Source organism: Neofelis nebulosa, chromosome 2 (genome assembly GCF_028018385.1).
Source record: "Neofelis nebulosa isolate mNeoNeb1 chromosome 2, mNeoNeb1.pri, whole genome shotgun sequence".
NCBI lineage: Eukaryota > Metazoa > Chordata > Mammalia > Carnivora > Felidae > Neofelis > Neofelis nebulosa.
The window spans coordinates 89,689,391-89,715,227 of NC_080783.1; the positions used below are offsets into that span (position 1 = coordinate 89,689,391).

Here is a 25,837-nt window from a genome sequence, read left to right on the forward strand (position 1 = left end):
TAATAGTATTTTTCAAAACTTATATCAGAGCTATGACATTTTTCTGGGAGGTAGCTTTATTAAAGATGTGCATTGGAAAGATCTTTACATTATATATTTTTCATAATAATATTCTTAATGTTCATAATGTAGAGCCATATATAAACTACCTGAGACAAATGATTATGCAACACTTTATAGAGTGTCCTGTTCTGCCCCTTTGTCTTGCTTGGATAGATGGTGACTACATCACATAGAATTCATATAGTGAGGCCATCTGTGCAAAAATGGAGGTGATTTTACCTCCATCGGAAGTGAGCATGTTCTCATAGATGGTCTCAAGTACCCCAGAACTTCAAGTCACTCTATCATCATTTGCCTAGAGACTAAACTCTTTTACATAAGGAGAAGTAAAGTCAATTAACTAGTTTTGCATTATTTATCTTATTTTCTTTGTGCTTTGTGCTACATCAGAATGTGAAGTTGCAGTTCTGATAGGGCCCATTTTTTTGAGAGACAGAGAAAGAAAGAGATTAATATCAACAGCGTTACTGACTGCTTTCTGTGGCCAGTCGTTGTCCTCAGCACTCCCTCTACACTTTTCAATTTAATCTACAGAGTTATCTTGTGAGGTACTTGATACCTCTATATTCTTTTACATATGAAGCTTTGGGAAGGTAAATTACTTGCCCATAGTCAAAAAGCCAGTAAGTGTTGCAATCAGGGTTCAAACTGAAGCAATGTGCACTCTTAATCCACTACACTACACCCATGAGTCAGCTTTAAGCTGGGAGAATAGGGGTTAAGATGAGGTATGTGGGGGTTTGTGGTATACTACCATTCATGCACAAGACTGGGTACTCAGCCCTGAGGAAAATGACACTTGGGAATATGCAGGGTGGTAATTTTATACCTTAACATGGGCACCTATAAGTTTGTATATTTGTTAGTTCCATGAAGATGAGTAGAAATGACACACAGAATTTGTTCTAAAATTTTAAAAGAAGTAACTATATGGCATTCTGAAAAAGAAAACAAAATACAGAGAAAGCAGAAAGATCAGCAGTTGCCAGAGTTTGGGGAAGGGGATTGGGTGGAGGGGGGATGAACAGATGGAATAAATATAATTTTTAGGGGAGTGAAATTCTTCCATATGATACTGCAATGTGAATACATGTCATTATGTATTGGCCAAACCCAAATAATTAACTGTACAACACAAAGAGTGAACCGTAATGTAAACTATGGACTTTAGTTAATAGCAACGCAGTAATATTGTTTCATTAATTGTAACAAGGATAACACAGTAATGCAGGATATTAATAATAGGAGAAACCATGTGTTAGGAAGAAAGGGGATGTATGGAAACTCTATAGCTGCTCAATTTTCTATACACCTGCTCTAAAAATAAAACCTATTTACTTTTTGGAAAAGGAAGAAAAAAGAAACTGAGTGATTATAGGACTATTATTGTGAATCAATCAAGAAATAGGTGACTCATTTCAGAATAATTGTATCTTTTCTTCAATGGTGTTGAAATCTAGGACTTTCACATTTTCACTTAGATTCAGTCAAATTCCAAAAAAAGTTTTCTGTGCTCTCTGTATACCACTAGGCTATGAATTCTGGATGAGCCCAGGTCTACTTGCCAGGATTACTCCCTAAATAGGAAAGAAGCACCTTTAGAAAGCATTAATCTTGTAAAGCCACAGGGCCACAATTAAAGAGTGGTTCAGTGGTTTTCCTAAATGTATAACTTACAAGGACAGACTTTTTCCCCTGCATCTTTTACCCTGATTATAATGATGGGCTCGATTTCCCCATGTATAGTCAGCCATTGTTAACATGCTGGCATTTGAAAGGAGTATTTACTCTTGATTTTAAACATAAAAGAGCTTGTATGAGCAGAGAAAGAGGAAGTAGGTAAATACTAACATTTCTTGTGGAGTGGAAAGCAGTTCCCTTGCACTTTTCTCACCATTCAAGTCACAGTTTGAGAAGGAAATAGCTTTATAAATTGAGAGGGCCAATGGATCTGTTAACTGTGCTTTCTCCACACAGTTAAAGCTCAGTGTGAGACTGGCTGGCAACATAAACAATAAGGAAGAAGTCACATGAGGAGGGGTTATTAGAGAAAGAGTAAGGAGAGTCACATTTTGGTTATAACTAAGGACTAGCTGACTCACCCATGCATGAAAAATCCTTCGTCGGGTGTCATTTTCTAGGGATGGTGGCTTAATTGCCCCCCCCCCCCCAAAAAAAGGCAGCTTTTTTAAATTTCACAAATGACTTATGCCTTATTATCATATCTACCATGTCAGGATGGTGGGGTTTATTTGGTCCTCATATCTCTTCATTAAAAAATGGGACTTTTTTAAAGATAGCACAATTTTAGAAGAAAAGATTGAAATCCATACCACAAAATAGGTTTTGCTATACACTATTTGATAGGAATAGGAGTATGTAAACATATTCCCAAAAATATATAGGTATTCTATAATTAAGAGTTTGTATAATGGGGAACGAAATTCCAACATGGATATAATGTTAATAACCTAGGTAAACAACAGTTTTTGTCTGTTTAGATTTTGATTATACTGGGGTGAGGGGAGTGAGAAGGAGTGGTATCTTTCTCAGTGCCAGTCTGTGTGCAAATCCTGTCTTCACTTCCACATTTGAACATGGTTGATGTTGAACTTGTTGCTTCCTGTTATCAATTTTGATACATCAAGTGATGGCATCTCAAACTTTTGTCCTTAGGACAATTTCATCTTTAATACATAACAACTATAATTCTATTGCTATTGTTCTTATAAGGTCTGTTCCTGGAGGCTACTATACCTTGTAATGCAGGATTAATAATAGTGCAATTGTGCTAAAACACTTACTTCGATTATTTGTGGCTATCCTGGAAAACTGTGCGATAGAAGCCCTTGGTGTAGTTTTGGAAAAACTCCATTGATTTTAAATGAGTGGGGAAACACAGAAATGTCAAGATAAATTACTAATCAGAAGGTTTTTTTTTCCTATTATTTACCTATATATGCCCCATCTTTTCCAACCAACTTTGCACTACTAAGGGTATTTATATCAAAATGCCAGTGAGCACTATGTCTATTATGGTTACTAATTTACTCTATCTGTCATGCACTTACTATATCATACTATTTTATAAGCTATTGTATCATTTATTTGGTCTTCACAAGAGCCTGTGAGATCTGCATTATTTATTATACCCATTATACAGATCAGGAGCCTGAAGCAGCAATAGAAAAGCACTTGCTACATGTCACATAGTTACTAATTAATGAAGTCAGGTTTTGAACCCAGACAATCTTGCTGTAGTGTTCCTGATTAGTAATACATTTAAGCAGAAACAACTCTACTAAACGAAGACTATACGGATAAAAGTTGCTAACAAACACGATCATTGTTATTATTACAGTTATTTATTGTAATTATTTTCTCTCATGTCCTTTTCTGTTTTGACAAACTGAACTGCAAAAATCTGTCTATAATTTGGTAGTTCAGGATTTTAAATTTCAATAGTGATTGAATATGATGGTTTAATAGTTCACTGTCTTACACGGTGCACTTCACTACTCTAGGTAACTGACTCATTTTCTTTCTAAACACAGTTATAATAGAAAGCACTGCCTCACTTTCTAGCAGATGGAGAGCAATCTTGTTTTAATGCACATCATTTATAATAGATACAAGCTGTCAGATAACTTCTGGTAAAATAAGATGCTGAATCAGACATTTATTTTTAGTGGCAATTGTTGACACATAGACTAGCCCACCCAAATGAAAGTATGCCATATTACTTTGCTCTATAGATAAACTATGTTATAATATTCTTTGTCATGTTTCATTTTCGGTTTCTGCTTTAGACATCCTACCATACACCACGATTTCCATCACTTATCTTTAAACAGCTTGTTGTCCTAAAACCATTATACATTATTTTAGATAGTTATATTTTAGCTATTATTTCTAATATAAGAATCATCTAAAACCTGGTAGTTTTAAGTAGTTACATCATAGTTAGAAAACTGTGCTCTGGAATCCAACAGACCTAGATTTTAATCCCAGCATTGCTCCTTATTAACTGAATGGAAAATACGTTTTAATCCCTGAAAACCTCCATTTTTTTAAAAAAAATTATGATTTTTCTATCATAGATTATTATATGAATCAAATAAGTTAATGTTTCTACAGTGGTAGTAATTTACCATATATATCATTAACTGTAGTTCACTAATATGAGGCATCAAATAAACAATGAAAGCCCCCAACAAAAACAGATTTTACAAAAAGTAAAGGAGCTGAATGAACACCTATATGACCATGTTAGTCATATATCAACTGTGTCTGTTCCACTTAGTTAATGTCTATCTTGTATTGTTTGATAAGTATTTTAATACTGATACTGGAAAAAAAAAAAAAGAAATATTGACATTTATCATATGTACAATGCCTCTTTTGGTTAATTCATGTAGATGTGATATTTGGAAAATGTAATGGTAGCTAGATTTGGGTAAAATTAAAAATGCTTAGTGTACATTTTAGCTGCACATATACTAAATATGGAACAATACCGAGATTACCCTGACTACTGCATAAGGATGACATTTGTGAAGCATTTCTTATTACATAATTTTAGAAAAAATGTATTTTATATGTTGTTTGTATATTCAATGATAAAGCAAGTATGGTAAAATTATACTAAATGGGGATTCTGGGTAAAAGTTTATGGGAGTCCTTTGAACCATTTTTATGACTTTTCTACAAGTCTCAAATTATTTAAAAAATTAAAACAAATAATATATTGGGAAATAAAAAAGTAAAAATAAAGTAGCAACCAGTCTTTTAAATTAGTATGTTTCCACTATATTTAGATGAAGCCATGCAGGATAGGAGCTTTTGAAGTATAAGAGGTTTTATGTATTATGTGTGTTACAATTTAATTTTTGGATTTGCTAGTACCACTCTATACTAAAATAATGTATTTTTTTAATCAAGTTGTTAAAAAGCCATATGAGATTAATTGATACATCATATAAAAACAAATTCTTGGGGCGCCTGGGTGGCTCATTCGGTTGAGCATCGGACTTTGCCTCAGGTCATGAACTCACCGTCTGTAAGTTTGAGCCTGCATCGGGCTCTGTGCTGAAAGCTCAGAGCCTAAAGCCTGCTTCATATTCTGTGTCTCCCTCTCTCTCTGCCCCTCCCCTGCTCATGCTCTGTCTCTTTCTCTGTCAAAAATAAAGATTAAAAAAAGTCTTAAGACTATTATTTATTTTTTACTCCAGTGCAACAAATAAATGCTTTCATACATACATTCATAAATACAAATTATGGTAAGTTCTATGTGAATATACTGTGTTATTTTCAAGAGTGACAGAGAAGACATTAGTTAGATTACTTGGTCAGTGAAAGTCTCACTGAGGAGATGACATTTAAAATGTTACTTAAAGGATAAGAGAAGAAAATTATGGAAAGAAAAGTGGGAATGTTGACAGGGAGCACAAGGAGTCTTTGAGAGAAACCAAGTCTAATGCCTTGAGAAAGAAGAGAGTGAAGCATGTTTGAGAAGGTGGAAAAAAGATAGTATGGTTGGCATACAATAACCAAGGATAAGAGTGGCTCAAATTGAATGTGAAGAGAGAGGCTGGGGGTATATCATCCAGAGAGGCTGGGGGTATATCATCCAGAACCTTGAAAGTCAAGTTGGAAAATTTAAAGTGTCACTAGGCCAGATTTATAATCTATGCAACTCTGTTACTGTGAAATATAGTGTGTATATTGTGTGTGTTTGTGCATAGGGGTCAAAATGGAAATGGAAGATTAATGAAGAGCCAATTTCAATAGCTTAAGATGGGTAGTGGTTGCTTGGACTAGGATATTACCTGCATAAAAGGAGGAAACATCATTTTGTGATATATTATGTGTATGTATTATGAATGTGTTATGTGTAGAAGACATTTAATTTATTACAAATAGCTATGGCTTAAGACTTCAAGTGAAAGCATGCTAATAATAATGGTATGCTTAACACTTAAAATATTAGAAGCTTGTGAGCATTGTGTTAACTAAGACTTCTAACTAAAAATGATTATTTTTAAATAAGAATTTAATCATGATTATTCATATAATCACAAATTATATGAAACTTTTATTTTTTTATTTTCCTTTATATACTCATATTTAAATGGATATAACTTACTGAGAATGTACTATTGTTCCTATTTTCTTAACGGTTCAATTATACTTAAAATTATTAATGACACAATTTTGTATTATATTGGTAGAGGATGATGATGCACTTCCCAAATGAACAGAGTAATAATAAGTGAATAATGAATTTGTTAATCCTGGATATTGTGAGTTTGTAGGAGGTACATGTATATCTAATAGATGATGAAAAATTTTTAGCAGATATTATTTGAAATCATAATATCCCATGTGGATTAGTGAACTTGTCATAGTTATAATTATACAAACATTTAATCAATGCTATCAATATTTCACCATTGAAGAGTTAACAGAAAAAAGACAACCAAAAACTAAAGAAAGAAAAACGAGAGTTGGTGGTGTAGAAGGTATACATAGTATATTGGGAAGAATGCTGGCCTAAGTCAAAATATTTGGCTTCCAGTTCTGGATTCAGGTAACCTTGGTTAATTCATAACTGATGATTTGTAAGGTTTCCTTTCAACTCCCAAATTCTTTGATTTTTTTCTGAAATATACCAGGGATTGGAGCTCTCTAGTTCCTTGTATTTAAGGGTTTTTATTCATTTTGCCTTCTTTCAGCACAACTTGTTTAAAAAATCAGGACTTAACAATCAGTGAAAATATTTCATTGTCTGTCACTGTTTCTTGAGTTTGTTGAGACAGTGGGTTGTTGGGAAAAATGGAAACATCAGATGAAGGGTGGTGTTTTATAGCAAGAATGAGATGATTAAAACACTGAGCCATTGAGATAGTAGGTCCAATAGAAAGAAGGAAATAATAGTAACCAGTTTTAGTGGTTGGGTAGGAAAACATAAAAGTAATCAGTAAAAGAATTCTGGACCAGCTGCTACTATATTTCCAATTGCATTATTCCTTCTTAGAGTGACTCTGTATCCTCCAAATTCCAAAGCTTATTTTCTCTCTAATGAGGCTATGGGGGATTTAAAGCTGCTTCTCCAAATCTGGATTTCAGAAAAATCTGTTTGTTACTATCACAAAAAGAAATATGTCCCAAAGCAAGCATTATCATAAGGACTACAAAGAGAAAAAAGCCCACAATTTGGGTTAGACTACCTAGGGTAGAGTTCTAGTTTAGTATCCTACTAGCTGTTTTATGAAACTGTGAAAAATCATCATCTGACATTCAAAAGCAGCATTTATAAAATGTAAACAATTTTGTCTGTTTCATTCATCCCTAGTAGGAAAATAAGTGTTGAATATGACAACTTAAAGTGCTTTGTTATCTGGAGACATATATGCTTGTGAGCTAATTTTTACTATTCATCAGTTTAGCCAGTCTAGTATGACCATTGATGGATATAGATGAAAATTGAGGAAAATTGGGGAATTGAGTTGTGTTCCCAAACCCGATGCTAATTAAGAAAAAAGCAAAAAATTCCACAAAACTCTTAGTTCCTCCAGCTTCGGAATAGATCATCGTAGGACCATTAACTTCTCTGTAAGATGCTGTTCACTCTTCTAACTTCCATCTCCACCTTCTGCTTCTTTGTAATCACTGATTCTCTTACTCACATTATGAGTTCTCTAAATGCCATCCAACTCATGACACAATTGGAACTGAATTCAATATCTAATGTATACAATGCAGATTAATGCTTTTCTTTGTCATTGTTTCTTATCAGTCTAATGTTGATTTCCTACAAAAACATCAAGTAGCATCAATGTTTCAATGTTTTTTTTAGAGTATCCCCAAATATTTAATATTATACAAGTCCAAGATGTAATAATCTTCTGCAGAGCATATTGATTTTTAGTTAGTGCCAAACCAGGGGTTGTAATCCTAATTTTGTACAGACATCTTCCTAATGCCTCCCAATGTAAATTCAGAAATTGTCATATATCCAAATGGTCATCAGTCAGTAGAATCATCTTGCAGTGCAAAACATTATTATTACCAGGTTGAAGAGTTTTCATTCATTTTATAAAATTCATTTCAAACTATACCTTGTAATATAAACCTCTAATTTCATCTTATGGAAATAAGTGAATTTGCTTAAACAGAGAAGGAAAGTTTGTAAATATGCAGCCTAAACATATGTATTGTGAAATTGTGTGTAATTCCCCAAAGAAGAGCTTCAGACCAAGTTTTTGTGTTTACTTAGGCTATTAAATGGTTATGCCAGGAAGCAAGAGTGTGGGGTGAGGACGAGTACAGGAAAGGATATATAGGAAATATGAAGCATGTTACTGTGGCAACTGTGGCCAACTGGTGCTTGATTCTCCTTAGAACTTTCTGAGAAGTGTATGGAGTGCTTGACAGAACTGCCTACCTGAAGGTAGATCATGACAAACTCCTTTCCTCTATTGGTTGAGTACTGCCCTTGGTGTGTTAATTTCCTAGGCTTATGCGTGCCTACTGAACAAGATTTACTTTGCTCAAGGTGAAATGTTGTCAATATTTTGAAAATCAAAGCTCAATTTTTACTGTCCACCATAGATTCCACAAGAATTAGAAGCCAAGAGGATGCATGGTGGGACATTAGACACATTATTATGAATGCGTTTTGTGAACTTCAGTGATAAACCACCTATACAAACGCTGTTTAAATCATGCAGAACCCAGTATTATTATTTTTATACCTACACTTCCAATTTATATTTTCAGATTTAGAAAACCAGAATATACATAAACTGGGTCCTCTTTATTTATGTTTATGTCAAAACTACAAATAATGTGAGATTTTATTCTATTTGCAAGCCAAGTTTGCCTGCAGAGCTTCCTAGATCTTGAGAAGACATGAGACTTTGGGTCATAGATAAACTATTACTCACAGGACCGCAGGCAGCATGAGCTCCACACTCAAATTGGTTCCTCTCTTTTTCAAAAATCATTGAAAAGATAAAGAGCAGCACAAGGGTGTTTATATTCTGGAGAAATCCTCTAGGGGCAGTTCTGAAAGATCATTAATGTCCCTTCCTTCCTCATACCTCCCATAGTCTAAGGTTATCTCCTCCAAGTACAGGATTTTTGCTCTCCGTCCAGCTCCATAAAGTCTGAAGTTGCTATAACTTCATCTTTTTTTCTTCCTGGTGGTCTCCTATTTCACCCAGAGATTTATCTAGAAGAGTCAAATGAAAGAGGCGCCAAAGTATATTTATAAACTGTAACTATAACTAAGTTTTAATGTCGTAATTCTCATCCTCAACAGGTTGCCATCCAGAGACTATAGACATTTAGATGGGTCTGGGATTGCCATTATAGTGTAAAGAAAGACACATTGTGCTGAGAAACTGTCAGGAAGAAATCCTGGAATTTCTAAAGTCTATATATAATGCCCTATAACCCTCAAACCCTTTCCCCTAAGACTGTATCATAGTCACAATCCGACAAGTTAAGTTGTTCTAGTTGTATAGTATTCTAGCTCACAAAGAAATTTATCATCACAGCATAGGCTCCCCTAAGTTTCAAGTAAGCAATGTAAAGGTGGCCCCAGGTGGATGATGTGCACATAGTAAGTCTGTAATATAGCTGAGCAACTCCGAGTTTAGGAAACCACCAATTTTATAAGGCCACAGGTAGCCACTGGCTCAACTTTTACCCTGGAGAGAGCGATTATCTTTATTATTCTGATCAAGCAGTGAATCTGCCTCCTGCCCCAGAGGGAGACACTTATCTCTGTCTTCTCAGGCTGTTTGCTTTACAAACATCCTTGAAAGGTAGTACAAAATAAAGGTTGTCAATGCCTTTGCTTAAAATAAAGAGAAGAAATTTCACAGATTTAAAAAAAAAAAAAAGGTGAGAGTTCCATAGAGAATTGTGTCCGTATATGTTGTTGATTTTGGTAGTGGCAAGCTAGTCCTTCCAACTGAAATGACTATCTGTCCTGTCAGCTATGTTTGAAAATAATACAGCCTGAGAAGAACTTGCAAATAAAATATTGAATTAGAAATAAAATATGGCTATTTGACAAATTTACTTCTGTTCATTTTTATTTTTATCTTATTTATCCCCAGTGTTATAGTAAGAAGGAAAGTGGAACTTCCATTTCATAATTTTTTATGAGCTACATGTGCAAATAGTAACAGCTAAATTGGAAAATAAGTCAAAGGTAATAGAGAAAACCATTGAACTGTATACTAATTTGCCTCTATTTTAGGCAAATAATTAAATTTAAAAGTGTCTTTTATTGTCTTGTATTTAATACTTTTATTTTGAAATACTTTGACTCTCTAAAAATTGGAAGATTAGTAGAAAGCTCTCATAAACCATTCATCTTACTTCTGCTAATGATAACATCTTACACAACCATAATAAATTATTAAAACCAGGAAATTTATTTTGGTACGATATTATTAACTCAACTATGCACCTTATTCAGATCTCATATGCACACTTTTTTAGTGTATAGTTCTTTAAAATTCTGTATATGTATATGGAATATAATACAACCATCACCAAAATCAGGATACAGAACACATCCATCACCACTTTATAACTCTCCTTTTCTTTTTTTCCCTTTAGAGTCATACCTTTCCCTGGCCTTAACCTCTGGCAACCACTGATCTGTTCTGATCCACTATACTTTGTGACTTCAACAAATATTACTAAATGGGAGGTTATTCAGCTAAAAACTCTGAAATTGTTTTTGTTTTGTTTTTTTGTGTTTTTTTTTTTCATTCAACATGAGTCTCTCAAGATCCATTCATGTTGAGCATATTGGTGGTACATTCTTTTCTATTGCTGAGTAGTATTCCATTGTAGATATATAACACATGTTATTTACCCAGTCACATGTAAAATAAACCTTTGGGTGGCTTTCAGTTTGAGGCTATTGCAAATAAAGATACCATGAACATCCATGCACAGGTTTTCATATGAACATAACTTTTCATTTTTCTGGGATAGATACCCAGGAGTATGACTGCTGAGTAAATTGCATGGTAAATTCATGTTTAATTTTATCTAAAAACAAAAAACAAACAACATCAACAAGAAACCCTGCCAAACTGTTTTCCAGAGTCTGTACAATTTTCCTACTGTATGAGATCCAGTTGCTCAACATCCTTTTCAGCACTTGGTATTACCAATATTTTCTTAAATTTTATTTTAATAATTCTGGTAGGTATGGAGTGAGATCTTATAATAGCCTTAATTTACATTTCTCAAATGGCTAGCGATTGTAACATCTTTTATTTGCTGATATTCCTATATTTTTAAGTGTAATGCTATTTATTTTGTTATAACCAAAGCTACATTGTGACTCTAAACAATAGGACTTCCTTTGCCCAACTGACTGATTGATTTCTTATCATTTAAGAGACTGTATTTAATTTTGTTCTTATTTGGGAAGTTTATACTTTTCAAGCATTTTAATTGCCCCAAAACATTGGACTAACACACAGTTGCCTTTTGATTTCATTACTTTCACTTTTTTGTTACTCTCCAGTCTCTTATACGTTCCTTTAAATACTGCCCTGATTTAGATTGGGTTAGCGTCAATTTATGATCATGTACTGCTTATTTTCCTTCTAATCCTCTTCTTATATGTTCTAATAAACTATAACGTTACATTAGAGGTTTACAATAAGTGGAAAGAAGAAGACTATTATTAGTTTACTAAAGTGAGACTATATAAAAATATGTGAAAAACATACTGTTTTAATGAAATAGGAGATTAGCCAGGGGTCAAGTAGGTAAGTACTTTCTGTAGAAAAGAGCTGACTTTATGCATTCATTTCCTTCTTCATTCAGTCATTCTGCAAATATTTACTAAGCACTGATTTTGTGACAACACACTATGGAAAATACCAATGTGTGGGACCTTTATAGCCCTCAAGGACTTTACAAGGAATTTGGGGTGAAACTGGTTATAAGAAATAATTAAAAAGTAACACCAGACACTCTGGACTATAGATAAAGACTCCAGGTTGATGTTACTAACTGCCTTACACTTTACCAATTTAGGCATTATTGTGTGTTTTTTTAATGTTTTTATTTATTTTTGAAGGAGAGACAGAGCATGAGCAGGGGAGGAGAAGAGAGAGAGTGTGACACAGAATCCGAAGCAGGCTCCAGGCTGTGAGCTGTCAGCACAGAGCCTGATGAGGGGCTCAAACTCACGAACTGTGAGATCATGATCTGAGCTCAAGTCAGATGCTTAACCCACTAAGCCACCCAGGCGACCCCCCCCCCTTTTTAATCTGTAAACGAAGTACCTGGAATCAAAATTTTCAATATTCACTTCTAATATTCAGAAACTGGAAGTCAGAGAAAGTTGATAGTCAGGATTCTTATAGCTGACAGTTAGGATTCCCTACTGTGCAAAAAAAGCATAAAAAGAATGTATGTTGTGGCTGCTTAGCATCACAGCTAAGAAAAGGAAAAGAGATGTGCGTTAAGCCATGACATTGGATTATCTTTGTACGTACTTAAAAGAAGCTCATGATAAGTGATAGGTTGCTCTCTCATGATGGACCACAGAAAGAACAAAATTGAAAAGGCAAGTATCTTGCAGAAAGGTGAACATAGACTCAAGAAAGACCTGGGTGATGTCAGTAGTATTATTTCGGTCACAAGGTTTCTCTATGTTTCACTAATTTGTCTATAAAGGAACAGAATTTATCTTTTCTATGTACTTAAAAAAGAAGACAACATGACATGATTTTAATTATGTTGAATACCTGCTAAGCAGTATAATTTATATATTTTGCATTCTATGTTGTGATTCGAATTCAGCTGACCTTTGCCATCATATTGCACAAAACTGCACTGCTATTATCAAAATTATTTCAGAGAAAAAATACCATTGTGTATTAGAAGCAGGAAAGCAAAAAGATGTGGGATAAATATAGGTTTAATTTAACAGATTAAAAAGGAAAACATGTATTGATGTAATTCGTGTGAGTTTAGTCATTTAATGACTATATTCAAACATCAGTTCTTCTGTATTCAGTGAGAAAATAGGAATATCCTATCCTCTATTTCACACAGTTAACATAGCTAGTCATTAATAGAATATATTAAAACAGATGTTTAATAGCTAGACAAAGTGATTGGCTAGTTATGAGAGCTGGTGTATTTGCAAGTCTAAGTAAACAACATGCATGCACAATATGAAAACAATAGTTTTTTGTTTTTTTTTTTTTTGGTTTTGTTTTTTGTTTCCTGTGCAGACTTCAATAACTGTCGTTTACCCCTCTCTAACCAATGACAATAACATGAGTTACATCAATGGGAGTTTTAAAGATAAAATAACTTAATGATTTTTGTTAGCTGATTCCTATGTTCATAGAATAGGTTCTTACATAAGTTTTTGCCTGAGGTCACTCAGTAAGATTAAACAAATGATATCTAGGTTATTGATGAGGAAACTTTTTTCTAGCACACTATTTTTATGCTTAATTAATGAAAGGAATATGCCTAAGTGAGATTTGTTAGCTTTTTGTTGACAAAGATCTTGCTCATGATAGGTTTTTGTTATATGTCTGAATGAATAAAAATGTCAAAAAAATCTATGTCTATACACTTATATGTATCATTAAAATTTTTATATTATACATAAACAGTAGGTGGTAAAAATGTTAAGTTTCTGTTTCTCATTCTGTAGCAACTATCCATGTGACCTTGGTTCATTAGTTCTTCTCTCTGACATTCCTTTTTCCTCATTCCACCAAAGGAGGCAAGACCATTCTCCAAAATGTCTTTTCAGTTTAAAAATCCTTTTCCTATAATTTGTAAATTTTATAGAAAATATGTAAAAGAAAAATATACATAAAAAGTAATAATTAGACATTATTTATGTCCCAGAATAAACTGTTAATATACTGTATTGCCATCACAATTTTTATATATAATTGAATAAACTTTTATATGCATGTTTTATAAATTTCAAAGCAAATTAAAATTGGTATGTTATGTATACTGTATATATCCGTATAATTTTATAAATTTAAAAACAAATCATAGGTGACAAAAAGCACCATTGTTATTAAATACTATACAATATAATGCTCTATACAGTGAAATGCAACAATATAATTATTTTCCTATTTGTTAGACTTGTGTAGGGTGGATGAAGTTGGGACTGAGAACAAGATTTCATTGGGCAGGATTGCCAAGTATTCTGTACATTTTACCAGTCCAAAATGATAACTGATGTTGAGATTTTTCTAGCAGATATTTATTCACTGTGACTCTGCTTTAAAATTTGCATTTACTTCAACTACCTTGTTTGCAGACTTTGACTTTTAAACAGAAAAAAAGAATTATCAAAATTCCTAAATTGTGTATCTACCAGTGGGTTTCCTACACTAACTTTTGCTTTTGCATTTATCTATGAGAACTCTTCATTTCAGCATGCAGTGTGGTATTTTGGTGTTTCTTCTAATTCCTACTCAGAAGTATGGTTTGTGAATTGATTTGGGAGGGGATGGAGGGAAGGACCAGCACTCTGAGTCCTTCAAAGTCCAGCTCTCATCCCTAGAAGGCCCACCTGCTGGGTTTTCTTTTGACATGGACCTGGGGTTTCTGAGTGAGGTGACAAATAGGCGGGAGACACAAAACCCGCTTCCATTTTCTCTGTGGTTCGTGGTTTGTTTTAGTTTTTGTCAGAATATGTAGGTTGGTCATTTTATTTCTCATTCCAGTTTTATCAGTCGTATGGCAATTTTTTTTAAGTTTATTTACTTATTTTGAGAGAGAGAGAGCACATGATTGGGGTAGAGAGAGAGAGAGAGAGACTCCCACGCAGGTTCTGCACTGTCAGTGCAGAGCCTCATGCGGGGCTCAAACTCACAAACCACAAATTATGACCCGAGGCGAAATCAAGTCAGACACTTAACTGACTGAGCCAACCAGGCATCCCAAGAAAAGTAGTATTTAAAAGTGTATTCCAGCATTTGGTCATAGTTAAGCATTTAAACAATTCAAAGAGATGATTTCTGGTTCCAAATGGTAGGATGTAGGATATTTGTTTCTGGTTGAGTTGCATGAGAAATTCTGTGGTGTGTCAGTAACAGGGTTGCAGACAATATACCCAGTTGTAGTAGTAGTAGTAGTAGTAGTAGTAGTAGTAGTAGTAGTAGTATTTAATGTAGTTTTTTTGCAGTCCTACTAGCTTATAGCCAATTGAGCTGAACAAGTAAACAAAAGAGAAAACAACACACCAGGAGTTTGTGTTCCCTGGGTATACCATGCAGCCTAATATGGAGGACCTGTCTCCTCATTTCCATTTCAGCCTGTTTCTGGACCATAACTGCATTTATTTCAACCTTTTCTGGTGTGTGTGTGTGTGTGTGTGTGTGTGTGTGTGTGTGTGTGTGTGTGTTTTGCCTCACAAAGACCAGGTAGCAAATAACAGCACTTAACCGTTAAAATGGATGGCAGATATCTCCATTCCTTAACTCTATTCTTCTACTGGAAGAAGTTTCCAATTCATTTTGCTTCTTTGTTTGCTTGTCATTCTCTCTTCTCCTATATATATTGCCAGAAATCCTCATTTCCTCATTCACAAATTAATCTTAAATCCTAGGACTAAGACTATACATATATCATTTTGCAGCTCTTTCCTGATTTTCCCATGTGCCCAAAATATGTCCAATTTTAATCATTTAACAAATTTAGAGTGACTCAGCTATATGAGGAATAGAAAGATGTAAAAAAACTACACATCTGCTTTCTAAAAAATTATATTCTTGTAGCAAGCATAAAATATGCAAAGAAATAACTGAATTTTTTGGTAATATAAGAAAGAATATAAGAAATATAAGAAAAAATATTTAAAGATAGGTGAATTTTTGTTGCTACTACTTAAATCTTGATTTCATAATAGTCTTTAAGCTGATCCTTAAATAATGTCTAGGATTCAATCTTATCATCATCTCTTTTTGGGTTAAAAGTCTTTAAATATTTGAGTGAAAACTAGAAAAGTCTTATGTGAAAGTAGATACACTCTACCTAGATTCCTGAGGTTTAGATTCTAGAAAGAAAGTATTAAATTCTAATATGACAAGAACAATACTAAAATTATTAAGAAACCTTTGGAAACAGTGTGTATGTGTCTGTTTGTGTGTACTAGAATACAACAGGCACACAAAAATGTGCTCTGTCCATACATAACACATAATTCCATCTGTTTATTTATTAAAGATGATATGTTAAGAGATTTGAGAATGAAACTGTTGGAGTAGTTTTAGTTTAGGGCGAAATATGACTGGAACAATGAGGCATAGAGTATTGCTCTGGGGTTGAAACTGACAAAATCTGAGCCTGGCTTATTTGCAAAGTCCCTGCTATTCCTCTCTAGCCCATGTGCGCGCTCTCTCTACACGTCTCTCTCTGTCTCTCTCTGTCTCTCTCTCAGCCAGTGATTATATTTGCATGGACATTCATTGTGAGTCTGGCAATTTGTCTTTCACTGTGTTTGTATTTTCTATTTACTGGTGATGCTTACATTCCTCACTCAGAATATGTGTCTTTTGGGGGAAGAGAAATGGAGTGGTTTATTTAGAATAATTTATTCCTAAGTGATTTTTTCCCCAAAATATTGTTAGCCATTCTCAAAACTCCACAGCTACTTCAGTGTAGAGAATATAAAACAAAAACTTTGAAAACCTAGCCACTAAATGCTAAATATTGTGCTAGATTTTATATAGATATCCTTCTTACAATTCTGTGAGAGAGCTTTTATTATTTGTTTTATAAAATCAAAAGCTCAAAGAGTTTGCACAGGTTATAAGTGCTGCATATATCTAATTAAGTAACCCATGTTTCTCCTCTATAATGTTTCATAAAATAATGAGAAATGATTTGAAGAAGTTAGCAAAACATATATCATGAAGCAATTAGATCTCTTCTTTCTGTGTCACACATTTGGACAGACCAAATTTATTCTAATCTTTCAAAACAGATTTATACACTGAAAAAAAGCTTGACAATAACATAGTCTATTAAATTAGAATTTCGTTTCTATGTTTGTGCCAACATTAAAATGACATCTTGCCATAGGTCTAAGCTTCAATAAAATCAGTCAAAAACAGATTTTTTTTCTCCATATCTGGTTTCCTTTAATGCTTGTTTTGAGAAAGGGCACTAACTAGATTATGTTCTGATGACAGAGGTTAGAAATGAAAACAATCTAGTTGTACACGATGTGCCGAGTCTAGATGTCAAGCAAGGATGGATGTATAACCAAAAAGGGGATATTAGGGGCGCCTGGGTGGCGCAGTCGGTTAAGCGTCCGACTTCAGCCAGGTCACGATCTCGCGGTCCGTGAGTTCGAGCCCCGCGTCAGGCTCTGGGCTGATGGCTCGGAGCCTGGAGCCTGTTTCCGATTCTGTGTCTCCCTCTCTCTCTGCCGCTCCCCCGTTCATGCTCTGTCTCTCTCTGTCCCAAAAATAAATAAAAAAACGTTGGAAAAAAAAAACAAAACAAAAAGGGAATATTAAAAGACATTGAGCTGATACTAACTAGTGAAGACCCAGCATATATGGCAGCAGTATAATTTATTGTTTTTTGAGGGATTGAATCATAGGACGAAAAATGAGGCAATGAAGTGTGATTTAGGTGATACGTAGTGCTAAAAAAAAGTTAATGAAAAATAGGAAGCCATTGTTTCCTAGGAATACCCATTAGGTAGGTTATAAGACATTTGGGTAGAATAATATACTTGACTATAGATATAGGACCAGCTGACAATTTCATAGCGTGATGTACATGGTGACAAATATGCTTATTATTAAGTCCTGCCTCCTCAGAGTGTTATGTATACATGTATGACTTGTTCTGGCCAATGAATTGTGAGAATTATATCAATTATAATTTTTAGAACTAGGGTGTGATTTACCGCATTCCCTTTTTCTGTCTTAGCAATTATGGAAGCATGAATTTAAATGGAACACCCATCTCTCTAAGAATCTAAATGACTACAGTGTATAGATCCTCAAGAGCCTTCATGTAGCCTCAGCTAGAAACAAACTTTTGTTTTAAGGCATTTATAATATGAAGTTGTTTGTTACTGCAGCATAACTGTGCCTGTTCTGTCTAATATACATATTGTGAATTCCTTCCTTACCACTGTATCTCTACTATCTAAAATAGTATCCAGCATAAATATTTATGGAATTAGTGACCGACTTAATTAATGATAACACATAAATATTTGTTGCTTTCTTTGTGTGTACAAGCTAAGGATAGCCTAGCAAAAACGAAAAACATATAAAAGCCATCTGGAAATAAGGAAAAATTATTTACATAATTTATGGGCTAGAAGTAAGTGCATTTTACTGGTGGAAGGCAAAGGTTAACACTAATTGAGCTAAGGAGCAGGAAGAAGAATCTTGGGACCTCCATTAGTGAAGTAACTTGAGGCTCTTGCCAATCACAGGACTAGCACTAGGTATTTGTGAGGTGAAAAGATTCATTTTTTTCTTTTACATAGAAAATGCTGCATTAGGAATTTAGTTGTACTTTGTGTGATTCTAAGTGTGAAACTTTTACATAGCAAGGAAACATGAAATGGAATTATAAATTGCTGAGTAGTCTTTCTTATTCAGACAGATTTTTTTTGGCTTTGTGTTAGAAAAAAAGGAGAAATTTGGCAGCCAGCCATATAATTAGAATTAACCTTGGCTGTGAAAGCATGACAGATGAACTAGCCTGGTCACTCTAATATTTGTCTTTCTGCATGTGGAATTCCTTTCTTACACCATGGCATAGAAGGAAATGTTCCTCTTTTGAAATTTTTCTCTGTATACCAGTCATGTTGTTTCCTCGGGACACATCATAAAGATATGCCACTGAATACTCTAATTGTGGCCTTCACCAGAGCTATGAAAAACCACCGCCCCCCCCCCCCCAAAAAAAAACCCTAATCTATACCTCATTGGTCAGAATCTCAGATTTTAATAAAAAACAGAATTCTAGCCAGTTGAGTGATTTTTCCAATATTTTTCAGCTTACTTTTCTTTGACAGTCATGGGCCCTGTAAATTGAAAATATATTCAAAATATTTGAGCTAAATTAGTTTAGCATTTTACAGTTAAAATAAAAAAACTGCTGTTTTCTCAGAGGACCACATACCACCACTGACAACACTCCCCCTCCCCATACACCAACATCACCTCACCAAAATACTTTTTTTCCCCTGTCTCTACTGAGTATTACTCCAAATTATCTGAAAGTTTAAAATTCAAACTCAGCAGGTGTCTAATCCTCCCAGGAGAGGAAATTAAGCAGAATTTAAAGAAAGTCATTTATGGGGTGGCTTGGTGGCTCAGTCCGTTAAGTGTCTGACTCTTGGTTTCAGCTTAGATTATGATCTCATGGTTTGTGAGATTGAGCACTGCATCAGGCTCTGCTGCTGGAGTAGAGCTTGCTTGGGGTTCTCTCTCTCCCTCCTATTCTCTCTCTCTCTCTCTCTCTCTCTCTCTCTCTCACACACACACACACACACACACACACACACACACTAAATAAACTTAAAAAATAAAAATAAAGAAAGGAAATTGGCCTGGCAATTGTTTTGAATATAGGTAACAGAGCATTTTCTGTTTCGGTCCAACTCCATCAATGAAACTTGAGTCAGTGGAAGTCATGTCCAATGTCATTGAGAAGGCTCTCAGATTTAAGAACGGGGTTAGAATACTAGTTAGAACTGAAAACTGCCTTTAGGATAGGTTCTATTTCCTTTCATTTCCTGCTGTAGATAAATGAGGACCAAATATAGGAAACTATGAGGCCATTTCAGCAAATAAAAACTAACCCTCTCCTCTGAGTATCAGATACTGTGGTTATTGGTGCTAGAAATTTGCTCACTGTAATGGCTTTAAAGCATGGCTGCAAATTCTTTGACACTTTGATACTCCTCTCTCATTCCTCAGAGTGGGCTTGTCACTGCTTCAACCAGGATATTAGAAACAGAATTATACTAGGTGACTTCCGAGGCCAAATTCTAAGAGGTCAGGAAGCTTCCACCTTGTTCACTGTAACACTCAGTCCTGGGGCCCTGAGAGCCAGGCAGTAACTCTGAGTACCCTGAGGACGCCACACTGGAGAGGATGTCATAATGTACTGGTTAAGAACAAATGCTAGAGTCAGACTGTGTGGGTTTAAATCCTACTCTCCCAACAATCAGATATATAATCTTGGGACAGTTAATTTCTATGTGTCTCGGTTTCTTCATTTATAAAATAGGGAGTAACAGTAGTCTGGAATCTGTTGCTTTACTAGTAGTTTATACAGTTGTTTAAAGGGCCAAATGTGTGGGATTTTTAAAACTTTTTATTCAATTTATTTAAACTAAAAATACAATCTTCCCATTCCTCCCACCACCCCACCCCTTGTACCCATCAATCTATCTCTGTATCTATGAGCTTGTGTTTTTGTTTGTTTGTTTTTTAGATTCACATGTAAGGGAGATGGGAGATCATATGGTGTTTGTCTTTTTATAGCTGACTTATTTTTACATAGCATAATACCGTAAAGGCCCATCCATGTCACTGCAAATGGCAAGATTTTGTTCTTTTTTTATGGCTGAATAATATTCTAATGTTTATTTATTTTTGACAGAGTGGGGGGAGGGGCAGAGAGAAGGAGACACAGAATCTGAAGCAGGTTCCAGGCTCCGAGCTGTCAGCACAGAGCCCAATGCGGGGGATCGAACTCACAGACCGTGAGATCATGGCCTGAGCTTAAGTCAGACACTCAACCGACTTAGCCATCCAGGCGCCCCATGGGATTTTTTTATTTCTTTTTTTTTTTAATTTTTTTTAATGTTTATTTTATTATTTTTGAGACAGAGACAGAGCATGAACGGGGGAGGGGCAGAGAGAGAGGGAGACACAGAATCGGAAGCAGGCTCCAGGCTCTGAGCCATCAGCCCAGAGCCCGACGCGGGGCTCGAACTGAAGGACTGCGAGATCGTGATCTGAGCCGAAGTCGGCCGCTTAACCGACTGAGCCACCCAGGCGCCCCGGGATTTTTTTATTTCTAAAAAACACATGTCATCTGTTCACTAGAACATACTTACTTTTGAACAATTTTTAACATGTGAAAATGTGAACTTGAATATAAACAAAATATTTAAAATAAGTGTTCCTATTGCTTCTACTATCTAGCTAAAACAACAGGAAAACAACTATTTTTACCCTTTTAGAATGGGATCTTGTACCAGTCAGGGTCCTGACAGGAACCTTACATGGTTTAAGAATTTAATAAAGCACCTGCCTGCAAAACAGAACATTTTAAAGGAGGCAATAAAAGATGTTGACCTACTTAAGACGCAAGAAACAACAGGATGCTAGTACCACCCCTAAGCCTGAGTGGCAAGAGGAGGAAGTAGGACATTTGAAACAAGAAACCATGTGGACAGAGCTGCCTGAGACTGAGCTATAAACCTCGGGGGAGGTAGTCTCTACTGGAAAATGTGTCCCAGAGCAGAAAAGGAGAGTGGAAGAGAAGGTTCAAACCTCTATTTCTGTCTTTAAATCTCTCACTGGTGATCCTGATTGGTTGAACTCAAACAGAGGCTAGTTAGGGGAGGTGGGGGGGAGGGGCGCGATAGTATTTTGGTTCACTGGATTCAGCATCATGGGGCAAAGAGCAGAGCAGGAAAAAAGTGGTGGGAGTTGAGGCCCGAAAAGGGTTAAAAAAAATTAGCACAGCTCTTACTTTTGTTTTTGTTTTCATATTTCAAACAAACGGTAGTAATTTCAGGCCCTTTCGAAAAGTAAAGTATAGCTGTAATTCTGTTGATGAAAAAGTATCTTCTGTGCTATCGATGTCATATTGCTACCAATAGAATGGAGGACAAAATATGTATTCACAAATATACACATACATGTGTTGTATCTGCACACAGCCATATGTATTGTATCTTCTTGTTATCTCTACTTATCACGTGGCCTTCAACAAAACACGAATATTCCCCATGTGCTTAATCACTTTCTTTATATTTGTGAAATAAGAAATAGCTTTTTCTACAATATTCTCTGCAGTATGTTTTAAAGTAATTTCATTTATTGCTCTCTGACTTCTAAAATTTTTTAGGGAAACTAAAAAATTGTTACTTGACTTTTATAAATAGAACCAGTAATGTGGTAATATTGGTTTGCACGAAAAAAAACTGCTTATGCAGTTATTCCAATTTAATGTGCTTTCATTGTATTTAAGAAAAGTAGATATTCCTCCAAACTTAGTGAGTATAAAAAAAGAAATGTAAAAAAATTTGAAGCCCATGAAGGCCACTGAGGAAGGAGAATGAGCCAGGCATTAGAGAAAACAAAGAAAACAGAAAGCGTTAATAGGTTGCTAGTGGGATGAAATAATGGTGAAACCTCATAGAGGACATATTTTGTGCATCCTGTAATCCAAATGCCAATGTGACAAAAATTTAAAAAGAAAAAAATGTAAAAGTAAAATCAATACTTTATGATCGGTATCTTAGCAAACCAGCACATTATATTTACTATACAGAGCTTTACACATCTTAAAAAAAAATAGTTTATTACAACAATAATTGTGTATGTAGTATAGTCCAAATATCTGAGGGAAGTAGTGGTGCATTATTTCTGTGATGAGAAACTTTTTGGTAATAAGTACCTTTTATACAGTATAGTTCAACTTCTCAGCACAAACCAGTGGACTGTTAAATAAAAGAAGGATATATTCTCAAAATTTTATTCATTTATATTATTAATTTATAATATTTTAATTGCTTATAACTTCATGTTTTTATCGAGGTCTCATTAGCATATAATAATAATTTCAAGTGTACTGCTTATAATTTTCATAGCAAAAGCTTGTTAGAATGAACTAATAGAGGTTGAAGGACATTATTAACATATCATTAGTTTATGTAAATCTAATACTGTCTGCATTAAAATAATAGCCATAGTGAGACTCTGAAAGCAAAAGGGAAAGTTATTTTCTTAACTTTTTTTAACAGTTAAATGAAGAAATCACTTGTGTAATATAAGTTAGAAAAGAGCTCAGGTTCTCTTTGGAGGCACAGTTAATTTGTCTGTTTGCTCAGCACTCAATGATTTTGGAGATATTAGTCAACAAAAAAAGTACTAATAGCTTTTACAAACATTAGCCTGAGAACCATTTTCCATTTAGTCTGTAGTTAGTTAATCGAGTGTATGTTCATTTGTCCATATAAGCTATAAAAGCCTACAATGGAGATGTAATTATAATTAACATTGCTGACCAGTTAAAAGGCATAAACAGTAGTATGCCCATCAACATGCACTCTCTATTTGCTGACATTTCCAGTTATGCCAGATGGTGAATTTAATGATGGTGCCTTGTGGTGCTTCTAATGATTTTTGTGCCTGATGGTACTTTTATAGGGCCTGTCACATCATAGAAGGCTGAAGGGTGACTTAATAATGATCCTCAAGCATATGAAGGGTCATGAAGTATATGATTATGAAGTGACCAGCTGTTATTCATTCAAACGAGAAGGAGTAGATTTTTGCTGTAACAAGAGCAATTGAACTTAGATGTTAAGTAGAACTTCCCAATAATAAAAGATATTTAATGAGAGGGGTGATGAAAGATGCTAGAGAATATTTTCTTTTTTTCTTGAGAAAAAATGTGCTCGCTTGTATTAAAGCCAAGTTTGTTCTTATTTTGTAGATAATATTTCAGCTTCCTTTCACATCTATGACTATATTTTTCATACTCCAATACAAAATGTATTCAAATACTGACTCTAACTTATTACTTGATGTCTAGTATATTAGTTGCTTAAATATTTTAGATCTTGATTTACTAATCTGCAAAATGGAAATTAAATATTTTATATAACATTTGGGGACAAGTGTAAAATGCTGTTAGCTATAAGGCAGGGTTGAATTTGTTTCTTTCATTTCTCCTCCATGAAAATGAGGCCAGATAGGTCAAAGATGTCCTTTTAGTCAGATTTTTTTTTTTTTTTTTTTTTTTACTTTAGAGGACCAGAATAGTGGAGACCTGTGTAATGGTAGGGAGTATTATAAAACCCAACATCTTTCCTATACAGACACTGATTAGGGATAGTTATCCTTCATAACATTAAATGTACTGTGTTTGAAAAGGTAGAGGACCTTTTTCTAGTTTAGGCTCCTGTAATTACTAATACTATAACCCCCAAATAACTCATTTAAAGCCTCTGATTTTTATATTGCTCCCTTTGTAAAATATGTTAGGGAACCTGGCATTGACAGATAAATTTTGATACCACCCTTGTCATGGGGAAACAAAAGACAGTGTTAGAAGGTTGGAAGAGATATAGCTCAAAAGGTCCAGAGTAGAATTTTCTGCTTCAGTGGTTTATTTGACCTTGTGTATCAAAAGAATAAAGACAGTTGTAACCAATGTGAAGAGAAGGAAATGACACCAAACCTCAGTGTACTCACTTAGAAACTGTTTGACAAATAATATGTTCCAGGCACTGTTCAAGATACTAAGAATTTGTCACTAAAGTCCAAAAAATTCTGTCTTCATGGGGTATTGAGGGAAAAAAGTCAACAAATAATCACAAAATAAATAAGAGAATTTCAAGGGATGATGTACTGGGGGAAAAAAATCAGACAGTTGAGGAGATGATAAGATAATGAGTACAGGGAAGGAGGAAGTGAGTCTATGGTCCATGAAGGCTTCTAGGCTCACATATGATACTTGTTATCTGTATATAGCAGGAAGAATTCAACTATACAAAGTTAGATATGGGCCAAGTTAAAGGCTAGAAGTAAGGATTCAGTCTATTGCCACACTTCTCAATCAATTTTGGGGAGCTTTAAGGTATAACATTGACAAAGTTTGGTTACATTCTGTTCCTGGCTTTATTAGTCACTAATTGGTCCCTGCTTATCGATTCCGTATTAGGTAAAATGTAGGAGAGGGAGCAGAAATGTTATGAAAAATGTATTATTTTCACTTTTCTCTTCTCAAACACTATGATTCATTCCTATCTTGTCTATTTCTTGTTCTTATAGATTTAAAGATGAAATGAGATAATGGATAGGTAACCAGTTCACTTAGGATTACTCAGTGGGATATTAATATGGAACAATTTTATTTTTTTCTAATGCTTTCAATCATGCTCTGTTTTGATGTCTACTTTCCTTGTCTCATAATGATATTGTAGGCAGATACCACAATTTCTCTGATCTCTTTTAGTTATTAAAACCTAACCCACTCTAGTTAAATATTCAAATCCCATGACTTTTTAAAAACTTCATTGTCGGGGCGCCTGAGTGGCTCAGTGGGTTGGGTGTCGGACTTCAGCTCAGGTCATGATTTCGTGGTTCCTGAGTTCAAGTCCCGCACTGGGCTCTGTGATGATAGCTGAGAGCCTGGAGCCTGCTTCGGATTCTGTGTCTCCCTCTCTCTGCTCCTCCCTTGCTCGCATTCTATCTCTGTCTCTCTCTCTCTCTCAAAAATAAATAAACAGTAAAAAATTAAAAAAAAAAAACCTTCATTGTCTTCTATCTGGGCCTTAGTCTGCAATTCTAGTACAACAGGGAAATCCCCAGTCGATACCTAGATTATATTTGAGTTTTTAGACGCCTAAAAAATTTGATTTTTTTTTTTTAGGGCACCTGGGTACCTCAGCAAGCAACCAACTCTTGATTTTGGCTTAGGTCACAATCTTGCTGTTCTGGAGTTTGACCCT

At 34.7% G+C, this 25,837-nt stretch overlaps 1 protein-coding gene and 1 non-coding gene across 5 annotated transcripts in view; both read left to right on the top strand.

The window, feature by feature from the left end:
- The window catches only part of LRP1B (LDL receptor related protein 1B), a 1,890,044-nt gene that overhangs the window by 949,670 nt on the left and 914,537 nt on the right, over nt 1–25,837 (top strand). The window lies entirely within an intron of this gene.
- Nucleotides 4,539–4,643, top strand: LOC131505861 (U6 spliceosomal RNA). Its single transcript, XR_009258618.1, has one exon. It is a non-coding gene; the product is annotated as a U6 spliceosomal RNA (small nuclear RNA).